Source organism: Artemia franciscana, chromosome 20, assembly GCF_032884065.1.
Source record: "Artemia franciscana chromosome 20, ASM3288406v1, whole genome shotgun sequence".
NCBI classification, from domain to species: domain Eukaryota; kingdom Metazoa; phylum Arthropoda; class Branchiopoda; order Anostraca; family Artemiidae; genus Artemia; species Artemia franciscana.
The window spans coordinates 3,119,228-3,137,221 of record NC_088882.1 but is presented as its reverse complement, the minus strand read 5'-3'; the positions used below and the strand labels follow the sequence as shown (position 1 = coordinate 3,137,221).

The 17,994-nt window shown below is 33.8% G+C and overlaps 1 long non-coding RNA gene across 6 annotated transcripts in view; it reads right to left on the bottom strand.

The window, feature by feature from the left end:
* Positions 1-1,702: 1,702 nt before the first annotated feature.
* Positions 1,703-17,994, bottom strand: part of LOC136040287 (uncharacterized) — a 35,058-nt gene continuing 18,766 nt past the window's right edge. For 2 of the 6 annotated variants that reach the window (XR_010620678.1, XR_010620680.1), the window contains exon 5: positions 1,703-1,998. This is a non-coding gene — a long non-coding RNA (uncharacterized LOC136040287). Of the gene's footprint in view, positions 1,999-14,458; positions 15,199-17,994 lie in introns of those variants that run through there. The other 4 variants (XR_010620677.1, XR_010620679.1, XR_010620676.1 and 1 more) reach the window with 3 other exon arrangements.

Sequence of the window (17,994 nt, the reverse complement as noted above, 5' to 3'; positions counted from 1 at the left end):
TTCTAGCCACCTAATCTGTCAATAAGCGTGACTGTAACCTTAACGTCTTTCAAGCAGTGTTGCGAGATCTAAAAGAGACAATTATGTTTTCTTGTTAGAACCCTACAACGTTTGTTGTTCTATTCCCCAAATTCATGATTAAGTTAATCAGTTGTAAGTTGACATTTACTTTGATAAAAGACAGGCCCAACTCTATAATACCTACACAAAGATACTAGTTAGGTATTTATTAGGCTTGTTGACTGTCTGTTCAGGCGGTCCATCCAGAAGTAAAATAAGGTTCTTGAACAAGTGACCTCCCATTTTTGTCACTTTCTTAAACCATTCCTGAGTTTTGCCCTGTTTTAAGTAATTTAAATTATTCTTACCATACTGAGAAGCAGCCCGACGTGTTTCTTCTTTATTTGTTTATGGAGGCTTAAGGAATTCGAATTCGTCGGCGGAACTGCCAGTTTCTTTTTACTATAAAACAAGTAAATAATAATCAGCCATAAATCCCATATTATAAAGTTGCTACATGTCATTTATTTAAGAAAAATAGTTCCAAAAGTTTTTCCACAAAAAAGTTTTTCAAAGAAAAGTAAAGAGCTACATTAAACCATGATGAGCAGCTATAAATGTCAGTATTTTTTCAACCTCTTACATAGTAAATAAATAAATACGCATTAAAATCTGCTATAAAACATTCCCCAGCCAGTTTCCAGATTTGGAAGGAGTGATATCTTCTAACAATATTATATTCAGTAATAAAGAGACCAATGAAAGCGACGAGAGGCGTAGTAATTTCTCATGGTCTAATAAATGAAGGAAAAAAAGGCTTAGCCTGTTGTTCACAATTTGTACACAATCTTTCTATGATGTAGGATCTTTTCAACCCTTAATAGGCTACACCAATTAAGACAGGGCGTGTACCAGATTTGGGGTGCTACTGACAGATTTCTCAAAATGGGTCCCGCTAAATAACGAAAATATTTTGACTATTTGGTGTAACAGCATTCTGGCCTTGTAGCATAGTTTTACCCATAAGGGCGTAACTTTGCATTATAAAAAACTAACTCAGTTGATAATGTGAACAATAGATTCCAAGAAATTGATGAAGATTAGAATATCTTTTGGGGGCTTACATTTCTGTCTATAGTATCTAATTGAAATATAAATATCTCCTTAAACAATGAAATATAAATATCTCTTAAAACGTCGTTAAGTAATGCTTTAATTTGAATAATTAGCTCAAATAGGGATTCATGTATTGAATTTACCAAAATTGAGATACATATTGGTTCCCGGGGTTTTTTTCCACTGATAGAAACCAATTAATCAGTAAAATTCGGCAGGACATGAGACTTCTTAGTTAATTTTTAGAGTATTTGGCGAAAATACCAACGAAGGCCACACAGCCTTTCCATAACAAACAAGTACAAAGTAGAAACAATAGGGAAAATCTTTTCAAGACAGTGGAAATCAATTCTGTGAATTCAACTTTGTGTTTGTTTGTTAGGGTATTTGGCCTTCTAGTGGTGGCTATGTTTATTTCATTGCTTATTATTTTTGTGGAATGTTGAAAGCACAGGTATCAATCAATCAAATATTCCCGTTATTTTCTAATATTTTGCTACTTCTAATTTTAATCCCACCCCCACTGCCCCCTCAAGAAACGAAAACTGTGCACTGACCTACTCTGTTTATTAAAACAAACTTAATCTGAATTTGTTTTTTCTCCTTTTATTATAAAAATTTCAGAAAGATATAACAATTTTACATCTTATCCTCAGATCCACCGATAATTTTCACTTGTATATATTTTGAAACACTTTCCTCTGGACAATTAAAGATCAGTATAGCAGCATTCACGGGTCTGCCAATTCCTTCCAGTGCAGGAGTATTCAAAGCAGGAACTACCTTGTTCGATCAGCTGGTTTATGCCGCTTATTTTTTTTTTATAAGAACTGAGCCAATAGGATCCTTTACACCACGTTGGGTACAAGTCACTGCTTATTCCTGTAATAGTTCTCTGTATAAATATACAAGTATACAATATGTATAAATAGCAGGGTAGCTCAAGAAACCGGACAAAGAAAAAGAAAAGAAAAATACATGCACATAAATATACAATGAAGACATACGTGAATATAAACATAAGTAAACTCATACAGAAATGGTTATTAAGGCACACATACAAACATACGAAGAAACTTTCCTTAGACAAGCCAAACTAACACACGAGTGGATGAAAAGGATCTTATATAGTTTATATATAATACTAGCTGTTGGGGCGGCGCTTCGCGCCACCCCAAAACCTAGTTGGTGGGGGCGCTTCGCACCCCCCCAAGCCCCCCCGCGCTCGTAAGTCGTTACGCGCCATATTAGTTACGCGCCATTGTAGATATATATATATATATATATATATATATATATATATATATATATATATATATATATATATATATATATATATATATATATATATATATGTGTGTGTGTGTGTGTTTTTAACTATGTAAAACTTGCGAATATACAACATTCTTTGCTGTCCCATTGTCTGTGCATATAAATAGATTGTCAGGTTTACTGACTCTTGAACATGCAACATATAATGGTCCATGGGAAAAGAATCCGTATTCAGATCTATACCTCATGATTCTAATAATTGCCCTTGAGCTTTGTTGATGGTGATTGCTAATCGACCATTCCCTGTGTCGCCGTCGTCATTTATATATCCCCCTGTGCCCCCCGGCGTCCCCGTTGTAGTTTTGTCCCTGTGTCCCGGTCGTCATTTATATTCCCTGTGTCCCGGTCGTCATTTGTGTCCCGGTGTCCCAGTCTGTGATTTCTCTTTGAGTGTGCCGGGCGTCATTTGTGTCCCGGTGTCCCGGTCTGTATATACATTAGTTTTTGAATTGGTCTTTTTTTAGTTTTTAGTTTTTTACCTTTTTTTAGTTTTTTTAGTTATACCTCATGATTCTAATGATTGCCCTTGAGCTTTGTTGATGGTGATTGCTAATCGAACATTCCCTGTGTCCCCGTCGTCATTTATATATCCCCCTCTGCCCCCCGGCGTCCCCATTGTAGTTGTGTCCCTGTGTCCCGGTCGTCATTTATATTCCCTGTGTCCCGGTCGTCATTTGTATCCCGGTGTCCCGGTCTGTATATACATTCGTTTTTGAAATGGTATATGATGAAATAAATTTCTGCATTTTCCCCCTTTTTTTCTTTTTAGTTTTTTTTTGGTTTTACTTTTTTTTTAGTTTTTTTAGTTATTTTTCTTTTTTCTTTTTAGTTTTTTTTTAGTTTTATTTTTTTAGTTTTGTTTTTCTCCTTCATTTTTAATTTTTTTTCCTTTTTTTCTTTTTTTTTCTTTTTTAGTTTTTTTAGTTTTTTAGCTGTTTTAGTTTTTTTATTAGTTTTTAGTTTCGTTTTTCTTTTTATTTTTTTTGTAGTTTTTACCTTTTTTTTAGTTTTTTAGTTTTTTTTACTTATGTCCTGGTCGTCATTTATACTCCCTGTGTCCCGGTCGTCATTTGTGTCCCGGTGCTTTGTTGATGGTGATTGCTAATCGAACATTCCTTGTGTCCCGGTCGCTTTCTCTTTGAGTGTCCCGGTCGTCATTTATATTCCCTATGTGCCGGTGTCCCGGTCGTCATTTGTGTCCCGATGTCCCGGTCTGTAATTTCGTCAGTCTAAAACATGACGTCAGTCGACAAACAAACATGACGTCACTCAACAGACACACACACACAACCTATTTTTATATATATAGATAGATGTGCCGGTGTCCCGGTCGTCATTTGTGTCCCGATGTCCCGGTCTGTAATTTCGTCAGTCGAAAACATGACGTCAGTCGACACACAAACATGACGTCACTCGACCGACACACAAACGCACAGACAACTTATTTTTATACATATAGATAATAGTTAATATAATAGTTAAAAGCCTCTTTATTTAACTTGAAATCCAACATATTAAATGACATGGACATGGTCATAGCCAGAATGCATGTTCAAGGCCATAGCCAGAGGAGGGAGGGGTATTTAATTTGAAGGGGGGAGTCGGGGGACTAATATAACGAAAAAAAAAATTAAAAAATTTGTTTATATGTATTTTGTCAGGTTTTTCAGCTGGAAGTAAGGAACAGCATTAAAACTTAAAACAGAAACAGAAATTATTACCCATATGAGGGGCTCACCTCCTTCTAATACCTCGCTCTTTACGCTAAAGTATTTTTAGTAATTTCAACTATTTATTCTACGGCTTTTGTGATTCAGGGGTCATTCTTAATGAATTGGGACAAAATTTAAGCTTTAGCGTAAAGAGCGAGGTACTGACGAGAGAGCGAACCCCCTCATATATGTAATAAAAACATGAGAATACAAAAGTTCTTTACGTAAGCTAATTTATAAGTTACGTAAATCTTTTACTAATAAAAAGATTCGTAAAACATTAAAAGTTCTAGTTGCCTTTTTAATTAACCAAAAAATCGGAGGGCAACTAGGCTTCCTCCCCCGCTCTTTTTTTCTCAAAATCATTTGATCAAAATTATGAGAAAGCCATTTGGCCAAAAAAAAAAAATATATATATACAAATTTCGTTTTGATTATTCCTCTGCGGAGAGCCAAAATAAAAAAATGCATTGATTCAAAAACGTTCAGAAATTAAAAAAAAAAAACAAGTTTTTTTAACTGAAAGTAAGGAGCGACATTAAAACTTAAAACGAACAGAAATTACTTCGTATATGAAAGAGGCTGTTTCCTCATCAACGCCCCGCTCTTTACGCTAAAGTTTTTTACTGTTTTAAAAAGAAGAATTGAGAGAAAGAGTTAGCGTAAAGAGCGGGGCGTTGAAGAGGAAGCAGCCTCTTTCATATACGAAGTAATTTCTGTTCGTTTTAAGTTTTAATGTCGCTCCTTACTTTCAGTTAAAAAAAAACTTGTTTTTTCTATTTAATCTTAAAAAGAGCACTAGAACTTTCATTGAATGTAACTAGCTTCTTTGAAAGTTTTGATTATATTTCTAGCTATTATGGAGCGATGCTGCCTATCATATTGTTTTATGTTTCTCCTTGAAAACCTGCATGTAAATCAATATCTTATATTCTAAAAAATAAGATGGCCAAGTTACTTCAATATTAGTTTAAGAAATAGAATTTAAAATTCTGTCAAAAAATTCATATGGTAGAAATAATCGTACTTTTTTATTAAATTCATCTCATAAGATAACCTTAATATAGTAGTTTTAGAGAAAGAAGGCGAAACTTATTTATTAAATTCTAATTCTGTTAATAAACCTGTTTTCAGCTTTTTAGTGCCATCTATTTTTACAAAAGTATTTTCCGCTAGGTGGATATTTGACAAAAATTTTTGCTTTCAGTGTTGTTCCTCATGATCAAAGTAGAGAGAATATATAGCATTAAACTGTGCTCACGATGAGTTATCGAAAAATCAAATATTTACCTATTTTTGTGTGTTAAACAGTGTCAAAGTATAATATTTTACTAAAATTAAAGGAAATATTAAGGACATCCAGAAAAAGGATAAAAATTAAGCAAACGCGGAACTGAAGAAAAACAAATTATTACTAATTCTTATTTTTTACTTAGAGAAAGGATTTTATAGACGATTTTACCATACATATTCTGTATCTATTTCAAGGGTATATGGAGCTTGTTGGAGTTAAAAACACAATAATTATTTTGAGATGTTCAAACCACAAATTCTTTGTTCTCTTCCCCCATGCCAAATTCCTCAATGGAAAGTTCCCCAAGCATATCCCCCTCTTATCAACCCCTCCCCCCAACCAAAAAATCCCCCTGAAAACGATTGTACACTTCCCAATAACCATTACTATATGTAAGCACTGGTCAAAGTTTGTAACTCGTAGCCCATCCCACGGGGACTGTGGGGGAGTAAGTCGTCCCCAAAGACATATTTATTATGGTTTTCGACTATGTGGAACAAAATGGCTATCTAAAAATTTTAATCCGTTGACTTTGGGAAAAAATGAGCGTGGGAGGGGGCTAGGTGGCTTCCAATTTTTTGGTCACTGAAAAAGGGCACTAGAATTTTTCATTTCCGTTAGGATGAGCCCTCTTGCAACACTCTAGGACCACGTGGTTGATACGATCACTCATGGGAAAAAAACAAACAAACAAAAACACACCCGTGATCTGTCTTCTGGCAAAAAATACGAAATTCCACATTTTGTAGATTGGACCTTAAAATTTTTTCAAAGGTTTAAATTTTTTAAAACGTTTTCTGACACGCTGAATGCGATGGCACGATTTTTGTTAAGATCCTATGACTTTTAAGGGGTGTTTCTCCCTATATTTCAAAATAAGGCAAATTTTCTCAGGCTCATAACTTTTGATGACAAAGACTAAATTTGATGAAACTTATATATTTAAAATCAGCATAAAAATCCAATTCTTTTGATATATCTTTTAGCATCGAAGTTCCGTTTTTTAGAGTTTCGTTTACTATTGAGCTGGGTCGCTCCTTACTACAGGTCGTTACCACGAACTGTTTGAGGATTTTTTTTTTTTTTTTTTTTTTGCTTTAGACAAATATAACCAAATAAGTCTTATCATCCATGAAGCATCTTTTTAAAATTGAAAATTGCATTTTTTTTTTTTTAAATCGCAGCTTTTTATCACTGGTTTTATGATAGAATGTTCATTCTTAGAGCATTGCGATACAAAAGTCAAACTTAAAGAGACAGCCTCTCTCATATATAGGAAAGTTAAATTTATAGAAGTTTTTAAGTTAAAATCTTCACGTCACTTTTTAATGTCATTGAATTAAAAATAAAAAAAAATCAACTGAAAGTAAGGAGCAACATTAAAAGTTAAAATAAATAGAAATTATTAGACTAGCCTACTCTTTCCTTATCCCCATTCTTTACGCCGAAGTAGAAATTGCGATCGCTATATCATCTGGCAAATGCCAAGTGTTATAAAAATAAGTCAATAAAAAAATGAAAGGAAATTAATATTAAAAACTTTTGCACAAAACAAGTTTTTCAAGGCTGGCATGTTGAAAGGCAGACAGGTTTCATCTTGTTTGAACCTTTTATTCTCAAAAATTAGAACAAGGCAACCTGCCCCCCAAGCACTTTTTGTTTATCCAATATCTAATAACCCCTAAAATGTCCCATACAAGTTCCTGAGGCAAAGGCTTAATAGAATGTAAATTAATTTGGCATAGGTTTTACTAAAGGAAAAGGGCTTATTATAGGTTTAGGATTGGGTCAAAACTTCATAGGGATTGTTTTCCCTTGCTTGGCTTGCCTTTTTAATTAACCAAAAAATCGGAGGGCAACTAGGCTTCCTCCCCCGCTCTTTTTTTCTCAAAATCATTTGATCAAAATTATGAGAAAGCCACTTAGCCAAAAAAAAAAAAATATACAAATTTCGTTTTGATTATTCCTCTGCGGAGAGCCAAAATCAAAACATGCATTGATTCAAAAACGTTCAGAAATTAAATAAAAAAAAGCAAGTTTTTTTAACTGAAAGTAAGGAGCGACATTAAAACTTAAAACGAACAGAAATTACTTCGTATATGAAAGAGGCGTGTTGAGAATGGGGGTAGTCCCCCTTATATACAGAATATTCCATATTTGTTTTAAGTTTTAAACATGCTCTTTACCCTAGCTAAACAAGTATTTTCTATATATTTAAATACATTTCATGAAACTGTGAAGTTTTATAAATACAATACTTCTGGTAATGCAGAAACAACGATCAATATTTCAATGATCTCTGTTTAGATTTTGATGAGTAATTAAACAGTTAATGGTGTCGAACTGTAAATAAATAGTGACCCGGCTCAATAGTAACCAAAACTCTAAAAAATGGAAGTTTGATACCAATAGATAAATCTAAAGAATATGCTTATAATGTTGATTCTAAATATATAAGTTTAGTCTTACCCATCAAAAGCTGCGAGTTTGAGAAAATTTGTCTGATTTTCAGAAAAAGAGGTTAAGACCTCTTGAAGTCATGGAATTCACACCATCAGATTCAGCATATCAAAGAACATATTGTTGAGGTAGCTCATAAACTAAAAATGCTTAATAACATATTTTTAGTTTAATTTTTAATACCAAAATCCAGTATATACGACATCTTTATGCTTCATAACTGTAAAAATTAAATATTTTTCAAAGTGACAACTAGATAAATACAATCAGCCCTGAAACAAATTGATAATAAAACTCAAAACACTTTTCCGTTCAAGGAGAAAATACCGAAATTTCCAGCATTCCGTTCAGAGGAAACATTTCTGATTATAATGTCTTCATATATCAGCTCATGGGTACTCTTGCAATGCAAGCATTAAGTTGACAGCATATGCTCACCGAAATTCTCCTTTATTAAGGTATTTTCCTTGTGTTTTCTATAATTATACGAGCTTTCTTTTGTTCTAGTAACTGCATTAATTGCTAGTAAACAAATACATATTTAAGATAAAAAAAAAATTGTTTTTCGAAAACTGGCTAGGGATCACTCAGTCACAAATTAGAACTTATAATTTCCTTATTTAAGGGCAAAATCTGTTGACAGGCACCCAAAAAAGGGCAACAAATTGTTTTTCATTTTTTGTTTATTTCTCTAGAACCAAGTTATCAGGGGGGGGGGTTATCAGGGGCCCGTACTCCGATGTACAAAATGTGAAATTTTGCATTTTTGCTGGAATTTGTTTGTTTCCCCCAGGGGTGATCTATTAGAGCATTGATCACAGAATATTGGGAGATGGCACATTTGATCGAAAATAAAAAGTTCTAGTGCCCTTTTCAAGTGACCAAAAACACTGAATGGCAGTTAACCCCCACCTGCTTTTTTCCTAAAATCACCCGATCAAAATTTTAAGATAGCTATTTTTTCATCATAGTTGAAAAATCTAATAACTCTGTCTTTGAGGACAGCTTGACTTCCCACATGCCCGGGCTGCAACCTATGAACTTTGCTCATTCTTTAGATGTTGGAAGTACACAAACGTTTTTCAGGGGGGTTTCTGGTTGAGGGAGGGGGTATGTGGGAGAATCTTTCTATGGAAAATTTTTTGTGGGAATGGAAATTTATATGGAAGAAGATCCGGATTTCCCAGCTTTATTCATAAAAAGATCAGAAATTAAATTTTAAAAAACAATTTTTTTAACTACAAGTAAAGAGTAACTTAAAACGAGTAGAAACAATTGATTAGCCTATATAAGGTAAGTATCTCACCATTTACGCTAAAGTTTTCCTTAGAGCTTTTAAAAGAGCTTACTATTTTAATTAAATGGCTTCTATGAGTCAGGAGTCGTTCCTAAATAACTGGAACAAAAAATCTAAGTATAATTTAAGTATATATAAAAATTAAGTATAGCGGGTCTGCATTCAAAATATTTTAGGTACAATTCCCAGAACGTTTTTCTAATTTAATTTCTGAACGTTTTTGAATTAATACATGTTTGATTTTGGGTCTCCGCATATATATTGTTAAAATGAAATTTGCATATTAATTCTTTTTTTGGTTAAATGGCTTTCTATTAGTTTTGATCAGACGATTTTGAGAAAAGAGGGGTGGGGGAGGAGGTCTAGTTACCCTCCAATTTTTCGGTTATTTAAAAAGGCAACTAGATTTTTTAATTTTTAACAAACGTTTTTATTAGCAATTAATATATGTAACTTAAGAATTAATTTACGTAACGAACTTCTATATTCTTATATTTTATTATGTATATGAGGGTGTTAGTTCCCTCGTTAATATCTCGCTCTTTACACTAAAGCTTAAATTTTGTCCCAATTGTTTAAGAATGACCCCTGAATCAGGCAGGCCGTAGAATAAATAGTTCAAGTTACTAAAAATACCTTAGCTTAAAGAGCGGGGTATTTAGGAGAAGAACCCCTTATATGTGTAATAATCTCTGTTCGTTTTATGTTCTAATGCAGCTCCTAGGTGCCCTCCAATTTTTTGTTCACTTCAAAAGGGCACTAGAACTTTTCATTTCCGTCAGAATGAGCCCTCTTGTGACATTCTACGACCATTTGGTCAATACGATGACTCATGGGAAAAAATAAATAAAAATAAACCCAATAAACACGCATCCGTGATCAGTCTTCTGGCAAAAAAATACGAAGTTCCATATTTTTGTAGATAGGAGCTTCAAAATTTTTCATTTAGGTTCTCTGATATGCTAAATACGATGATGTGATTTTCGTTAAGATTCTATGACTTTCAGGGGGTGTTTTCCCCTTTTCCAAAACAAGGCAAATTTTCTCAGGCTCGTAACTTTTGATGACAAAGACTAAATTTGATGAAACTTATATATTTAAATCAGCATAAAAATCCAATTCTTCTGATGTATCTTTTAGTATCAAAATTTCGTTTTTTAGAGTTTTGTTTACTATTGAGCCGGGTCGCTCCTTACTACAGTTCATTACCACGAACTATTTGATTAGGGAATGCCTGGGAAATATAACGCATTTGTAGTGATGTTTCCACCATCAAAGTACTTTAGCCTTTGAGATTCAAGGGTAATTTTTAAAGAACTGGGACAAAATTCCAGCTTTAATGTAAAGAGCCAGGTATTGACGAGGGACTTTAGTGTAAAGAGTGAGGTTTTGAGAAGAGGGCGATCGCCCTCACATACTCAATAATTTCTTTCATTTTAAGTTTTAATCTAAGTCTTAACCAATTTAAGCAGTCAGCTCAAAATCATTAATACAGAAGCAGAGCCCATACTTGCTTTATAAGAGGATATTCTCCCCCCTCCACCTCCGTCGATCATTCTTTGCCCTTTTTCCATTCCTTATATTTGGAAGCCATATTAAACTAAGTATCAAAGAAGAAAATTAAGTATAGCGGGTCTGCATTCAAAATATTTTAGGTACAATTATTCTCCATATTATGAAATGAGAATTGTTATCGACTTCAAACAATTTAAATACTCTCCCCCGTGCCTTCTTTACAAATATATGCTCCAATATTTCCCATATATGTTACTTTTCTCTGTCTTGACATTGCGCAATGCAGACACATCCTTCTTGAATCATGTCCAAGAAAATCGGTTTGTGTCGCGTGTGCACCCTTTGGTAAGTATATTATAGTAGTAATCACTCAGCTTCAGTTTGATAAGATTTTGTTTGTGATATAGAAAGGGTTAGTTTTTTTATTTATTACAAAAAATAAACTTTCCGTATTTTGAAATTTTCTCTCAAAGAACGGGGCGTTGAAGAGGGAACAGCCCCTTTCATACACGCAGTAAAACTAATTTTTTTAAATTTAATTTCTGAACGTTTTTGAATTAATACATGTTTGATTTTGGGTCTCCGCATATATATTGTTAAAATGAAATTTGTATATTAATTCTTTTTTTGGTTAAATGGCTTTCTGTTAGTTTTGATCAGACGATTTTGAGAAAAGAGGGGTGGGGGAGGAGGTCTAGTTACCCTCCAATTTTTCGGTTATTTAAAAAGGCGACTAGATCTTTTAATGTTTAACAAACGTTTTTATTAGTAATTAATATATGTAACTTAAGAATTAAATACGTAACGAACTTCTATATTCTTATATTTTATTATGTATATGAGGGGGTTAGTTCCCTCGTTAATATCTCGCTCTTTACACTAAAGCTTAAATTTTGTCCCAATTGTTTAAGAATGACCCCTGAATCAGACAGGCCGTAGAATAAATAGTTCAAGTTACTAAAAATACCTTAGCTTAAAGAGCGGGGTATTTAGGAGAAGAACCCCTCATATGCGTAATAATCTCTGTTCTTTTTATGTTCTAATGCAGCTCCTAGGTGCCCTCCAATTTTTTGTTCACTTCAAAAGGGCACGAGAACTTTTCATTTCCGTCAGAATGAGCCCTCTTGTGACATTCTACGACCATTTGGTCAATACGATGACTCCTGAGAAAAAATAAATAAAAATAAATCCAATAAACACGCATCCGTGATCAGTCTTCTGGCAAAAAATACGAAGTTCCATATTTTTGTAGATAGGAGAACTGGGACAAAATTCCAGCTTTAATGTAAAGAGCAAGGTATTGACGAGGGAAGAACCCCCTCATGTATGTCATAAAACATACAAACAAAGAAGTTCGTTACGCAAGCTAATTCGTAAGTTATGTATATTTATTACAAATAAAAACGTTCGTTAAAAAATACAAGGTTCTAGTTGCCTTTTTAAGCAACCAAAAATTGGAGGGCAACTAGGCCTCCTCCGCCACTCTTTTATTTTATAAAAATTGTCCAATATAAGCTATGAGAAAGCCATTTAGCCAAAAAAAAAAGAAAAGCAAATTTCTTTTCAATTGTTCATGCGCGGTAAGCCAAAATCAAAACATGTATTAATTAAAAAACTTTTGGAAATCAAATAAAAAAACAAGTTTTTTAACTGCAAGTAAGAAGCAACATTAAAACTTAAAACGAACAGAAATATTCTATAAATGAAAGGGGCTGTCCCCTCCTCAATGCCTCGCTCTTTACGCTAAAGTTTTTTTTTTTAAGTAGAGTTATGAGAAAGAGTCAAACTTTATTGTTTGCCGTATAATATACAAGTACTAAAAAACCATAAATTACCGATTATAAAGGAGTTTAATCGAACCTCACAGGTATGTCGGTGAAATGAGAAAAATGGGGTTTGAAGGGATTTATGTCCAAGAAAATAAAATTCTAGAGGAGAAAGGAAATAAGTGTTTTTTGGCTAAAAAGAGACATTTCTAAGGTTTCAGTTGTTTAAATCTGAAAAACAGAGGGCTAAAATATAACGAGTTTGTATATGCAAATACAACTAAATAATACAATTTAGAAATACAAATTTGTGTGTTAAGGAGTAGAATTGAGTCTTACTGGGCGCAGAATAAATGATTTGAAGAGATTTTTGGCAGACAGAATTACAAGACAGAAATTGATTTAATTTCTGATAGTTTTTCAATTAATGCTAGGAAATCCAGTTCTTCCTCCCATGCCCTTCCCCCAAAAAAAGTTCTCCACCAGACCCATCCCCGAGAATATCTTTGCACTTTCCCAATAACCAGTACTATATGTTAGCAATGGGTAAAGGTCATCACCATGATCCCTCTTGTTAGTAGCAGCAGCCTAGTAATAAAGAAATTGGACAAAACATGGTACTATTTGACAGTAGGCGTGCTCATATGTAGACTTTAAAGTAGGCCTAGTTGAGTGCTTCTCAAAGAACTTCATTCATAACAAGCTTTTGTTAAGAACTGCTAGAAAAATACCGAGATTCGAGTAAATTTTGTGTAAGAATAGTCTCAAAAACATAGAAAGATAAATTTTGTATTTTTTGGGAGAGAGTACCTCGACTCTCCTATTCTATATGTTTTAGACCCCGGCCCTTATGTGGTTTACTCTATAGTTCAAACTCAGTGTCTTCCTCTTGGTGCCAGTCTGCCACAGAAATCCAAAATTTTGAAGCTTAATAGATATCATTGTTAAAAATTTGACTTACTTTAATAATAATCAAAAATCTTTGAAAAAACTGCATTAGAACACAAGGGCCAATAAGAATTCATATATTGAAGCCTACCACATGCCGTGCTGGGGCCCAGCGGTGAAGCTGCCGGGACCCAGCTAGTACATAATAAAGATATAAGAATATAGAAGCTCGTTACGTAAGTTAATTCTTATGTTAAGCATATTTATTACTAATAAAAACTTTCGTTTAAACTGAACAGTTCTTGTTGCCTTTTTAAGTAACCGAAAAATTGGAGGGCAACTAGGCTTCCCCTCACCCATCTTTTCTCAAAACGTTCCCTTTGCAACGCCCTGCTCTTTACGCTAAAGTTTTTTACTGTTTAATAAAGTAGAGTTGAGAGAAAGAGTCAAACAGATCTTGGTACCAACGTAAATTTTTGTTAACTATTGATATAATCTTAGCTTCTTTCTGTCACATAATCAGCTCCCCCCCCCCTAAACAAAATTCTGTCTACGCCTATGCCGTAATCACAGTTGCGGAGCAACACACGTAGCTACATTTCACGGAGAATAAATTTGTATGCTCCTGTATCACGGTTTCTGATGCGTTATGACTGTTGTAAGCTATTATCTGCAATCTGAAAATCTGGGGTTAAAAAAAATTCTACCTGGCTAGAAAAAAAATTACTTGTAGGATGTCAAGGAAACCAATGTGCGATGACTTTAGAAATAATTTTTTTGCACAGAACTCATTCTTGGATATAGAAGTACATGTCTTATCGCTTAATTTCCATGGTATTAGACCACTACAATACAATAAACATCAAAATCCAAATTTTAGGGGGAAAAAGGAACTTCTGTGCTCCAAAATCACGATCTACGGCATCATTTCCCAAAAATCTATGAAAAATATGGAAACTTTCTTTAGGTTTTCGAGAGATAAAATAAAGTTCTATCAGTATTTAAAGCTATTTTATTTCTTCAAACTTTAGCTTCGAAATAGAACATTTCACTTAGACAAAATTTGAAACAATTTTTTAAAATAGTTGTACAACAGAACTTTGAATGGGCGGGAACGAGAAATATTACTCAAATAAATTAAAATGGAAACCTGGATAGCGTTAGAGCCCAATCATGGTACATACCAGAGTTTACACACATACTTATCGACCATTTAATCATAAGAATCTTATTGTGTAAGATATGCTTTAACTGCTTGTTTGTTTCTATAAATGTATATTGAGCTCGTTTATGAAAAAGAGTTGACTTTTTGTTTAAAAAAAAAAGAAGAAAGAAGACACAAAGAATCAACGCAACCAGATTTGTCTCCAGTTGAAGTTCCCCTAGTCCTGAAATTTTAGTTGAGGTGTTTTCCAGGGCTAAAATTTAATCAGATCAACAGAAAAAAGAAACATCCATGCTAAGAATCCATAGAAACCATACTTTATTTATTTTAATATATTTTTTATTTTAGGATATTTTTATTTATAGGATTTTTTTGTCCTTTGTTAACTCTATATTACCCCCTCCCCTCCCCGAATCAAAATTTAAAATCTATTTGGTCTTCCAGTCGAACATTTCCTCAAAGTTTCAACTGGGTCCCTTAAGCCCCAGGTATACCCTGCCATACTTGAGATATTGCAAATACGCTCATTGGACAACCCAGATGTGGGTAATGTCTTCCAATTTTGTTCAATATCCTCCTCAACATTTCCCGAAAGTTTCAACTTAATATCCTTCGCTGTTTCCAAGATGTTGCAAGTACGCCCTTTTGACAACCTGGAAGTGGATAGTGCATTTTAATTTATCTTGTCAAGCAGTGAAAGTTCCAAATTAACACACCTAGCCGTTCCTGAAATAATACAGATGCACGCTTCTAAAAACATAGGTACACACAGGGTCTATAGATCTAGTTCAACATCCCATGAGTTTCAATTGAATGCCCCTAGCCATTCCTGATATATTGTAGATAGACCCTTTTGAGCACATGGGTGCATTCAGTGTCTTTTGATTTAGTTCAATATCCCTTCAGCATTCCCTGAATTTTTCCAACTTAATTCCATCAGGCATTCCTGATGTATTAAATGCACGCCCTTTTGACAACCTTGATGCAAATATTGTTATCTTTTTATTTAGTCTAAAACCAATTCAACATTTCCTGAATGTTTCAACTTAATGCAGTCAGTTGTTCCCGAAATATTGAAGATATGCCTTTTTCACTTCCTGGATGCATATACTATCTTTTTACTCGGTTCAACATTTCCTATACTGAAAGTTTCAAATTGATATCTTTAGCCGTTCCAATAAAAATACATCAAAATCTGAAGCTGATTTGTTCCTAGAAGCATGATTATAGATGAGTATTTTTTGTTTGTTTTCTTTCTCCGGGGGTGATTGTATGAACCAACGGCCCTAGAATATCGGAAGGATGTTAATTCGAAAGGAACTTGAGAGTAATACCGATTTTTTTAAGTAGCGAAAATAGATCGTGGAGCAGCAGGGCCGGTGGACCTTTGTGTAGACAGGAGGCTTTGATGCTTGAAACATCAAAAAGTGTGCTTCTATGCCCAAATTTTAGTAAGTATCCGTGGTCCTTCAGATAAATATATTAGGAGGTCAGAGAGGGGGAGGGGGTAGAAATCAATCTCTAACACGTCTTGATTCTCAGGAATGTTTTTGTATTACGTCTGTAATATTGGTGCGGGTGGGATGATACCACCCTCTTAATGCAGAAAATATGTTTCTATGCAACATAAAAAATTACATTTACATGCTTACTGAAACAAAGACGGAGAGGTTGGGGACGCTCACAATGAGCATCACCACATGTTTCAAGAGGAGGACAAGCACTAGAAAGAGCTTTCTTTTCACGAGATTTAAATGGTAGTATTCCTCATTTTTACCTATTTATACGAATTGTTTAATTTGTTTCGCTTACTATTTAGCCACGTCGTTCCTTACTTAGAGTTCGTGATCACGAACTGTTTGAAAATAAAAGTAGCCTATCATGTAATTTATCTGCAGCTGGCGGTGGTATTGTTGTTACTGATTCCAGTAATTCATTTTGTAGCACTCAGCCCTATTCCTGGGTTATAAATCATTTCCTATTTTTTTAACTTGACAATAGCTATTGATTTCAAAAATCAAAGTTTCAACGATTACCACAATTTCAAAGATTATTTCTGCAAGCTCCCTCACCAATAGTTTATGCGTATTCCTACACTATGACCCGAAGAAAGTTTCACTAGATTTAAAAATTGAAAAGTAGTCAAGAATAATTAATTACGCCTAGAAATAATGATACTCGCTTGACACAATCCCTCACAACTCACAAGTACAAGAGTTTACGACATTGGTTACAAATTACATTGTAAGTTAAAGCACTGTAAAAAGTCTCAATAAAGTATTTGAAAAATCCCCCACAGACATTTTTCCCCCAGAAAAATTCCCCTCTGCGGAAAATTCTCTCCCTCAAAAATTTTTCTCTACATATAAATTTCTTTTTATTATGTTTACTGCGACAAGCTTGAAAGCTTACCATATTTGGTATTAATAAATAAATAAATAAAATAACGACCATATTTTTAAACTAAAAGTTTTTGAAAAATTGGGTTAGGATTGTTAACTTTCCCGTCCAGCGTTATTGGACAATAAATATCCAAAAAATGCAAATAATGCGAACGGAAGCAACTGTCAAGTATGTGTTCATGGGTCTCTAGTTTCAGACAGCGCACAAAGTGTTACAAAGATTAAGATGGCCTTAGGAGGAGGAGAGTGTATTTATACCTTAAACCTTCGCAAGAGTGTAATCAACGACTTATTGAGGTTTCTTGGTGATCGGATGACGAGTGTAGTAATATAGAGAGCACACAGAGACATACATTTGATTTTAAATATATGGACTTATTTTGGAAACATGACAAAGCTTCTCATATTATATTTTACAGGTATACCAGTTCCTCTACAATAATTTTGCTGAAATGGTCAATGTATTGTATACTATAAAAGATATGAAACAATAATGCAAAAATCGACTTTATACAAATAATCGACACTTTGATCAGCTTATTTATATTAATAACAAGATTACTTTTAACCAGGTTTGGACCAAGACCTTGCACTGACCCTAGGCTAACGAAAATGTGCGCTCTTCTTGCATAGACCACATTACACTAATCTGTTGTTTTAAAATTTTCTAATAATACTAGGGCTTTAAATAAAATCTCCCTTTTCTTGGTTCCTTTACTTTAAGTAAAAATTCCCTTCTAAGGAGAGTGAATCATTTTATAACACATTTTACTCATTTTTTGAAGAAAAAAAATTCATAGTTGGTAAATTAAGATTAAGCCCTCCACGGTATTGCCTATTGTGCACTATGGCTTTGCCGCAATGCAAAGAAACAGGTATTATAATTTTACTACTAAGCCAACATTGATTTATCCTCTTCTTTCTCTCCTGGTAAAGAAATCTGTGGGGGCTCTCAGTAAATTGAATTCGCATTGAAGTTAGTTTTAATTTATTAACCACCTTGGCTCTCCTTTTGTTAAATTTCAACTTCAGTAAAGATACTGGTAC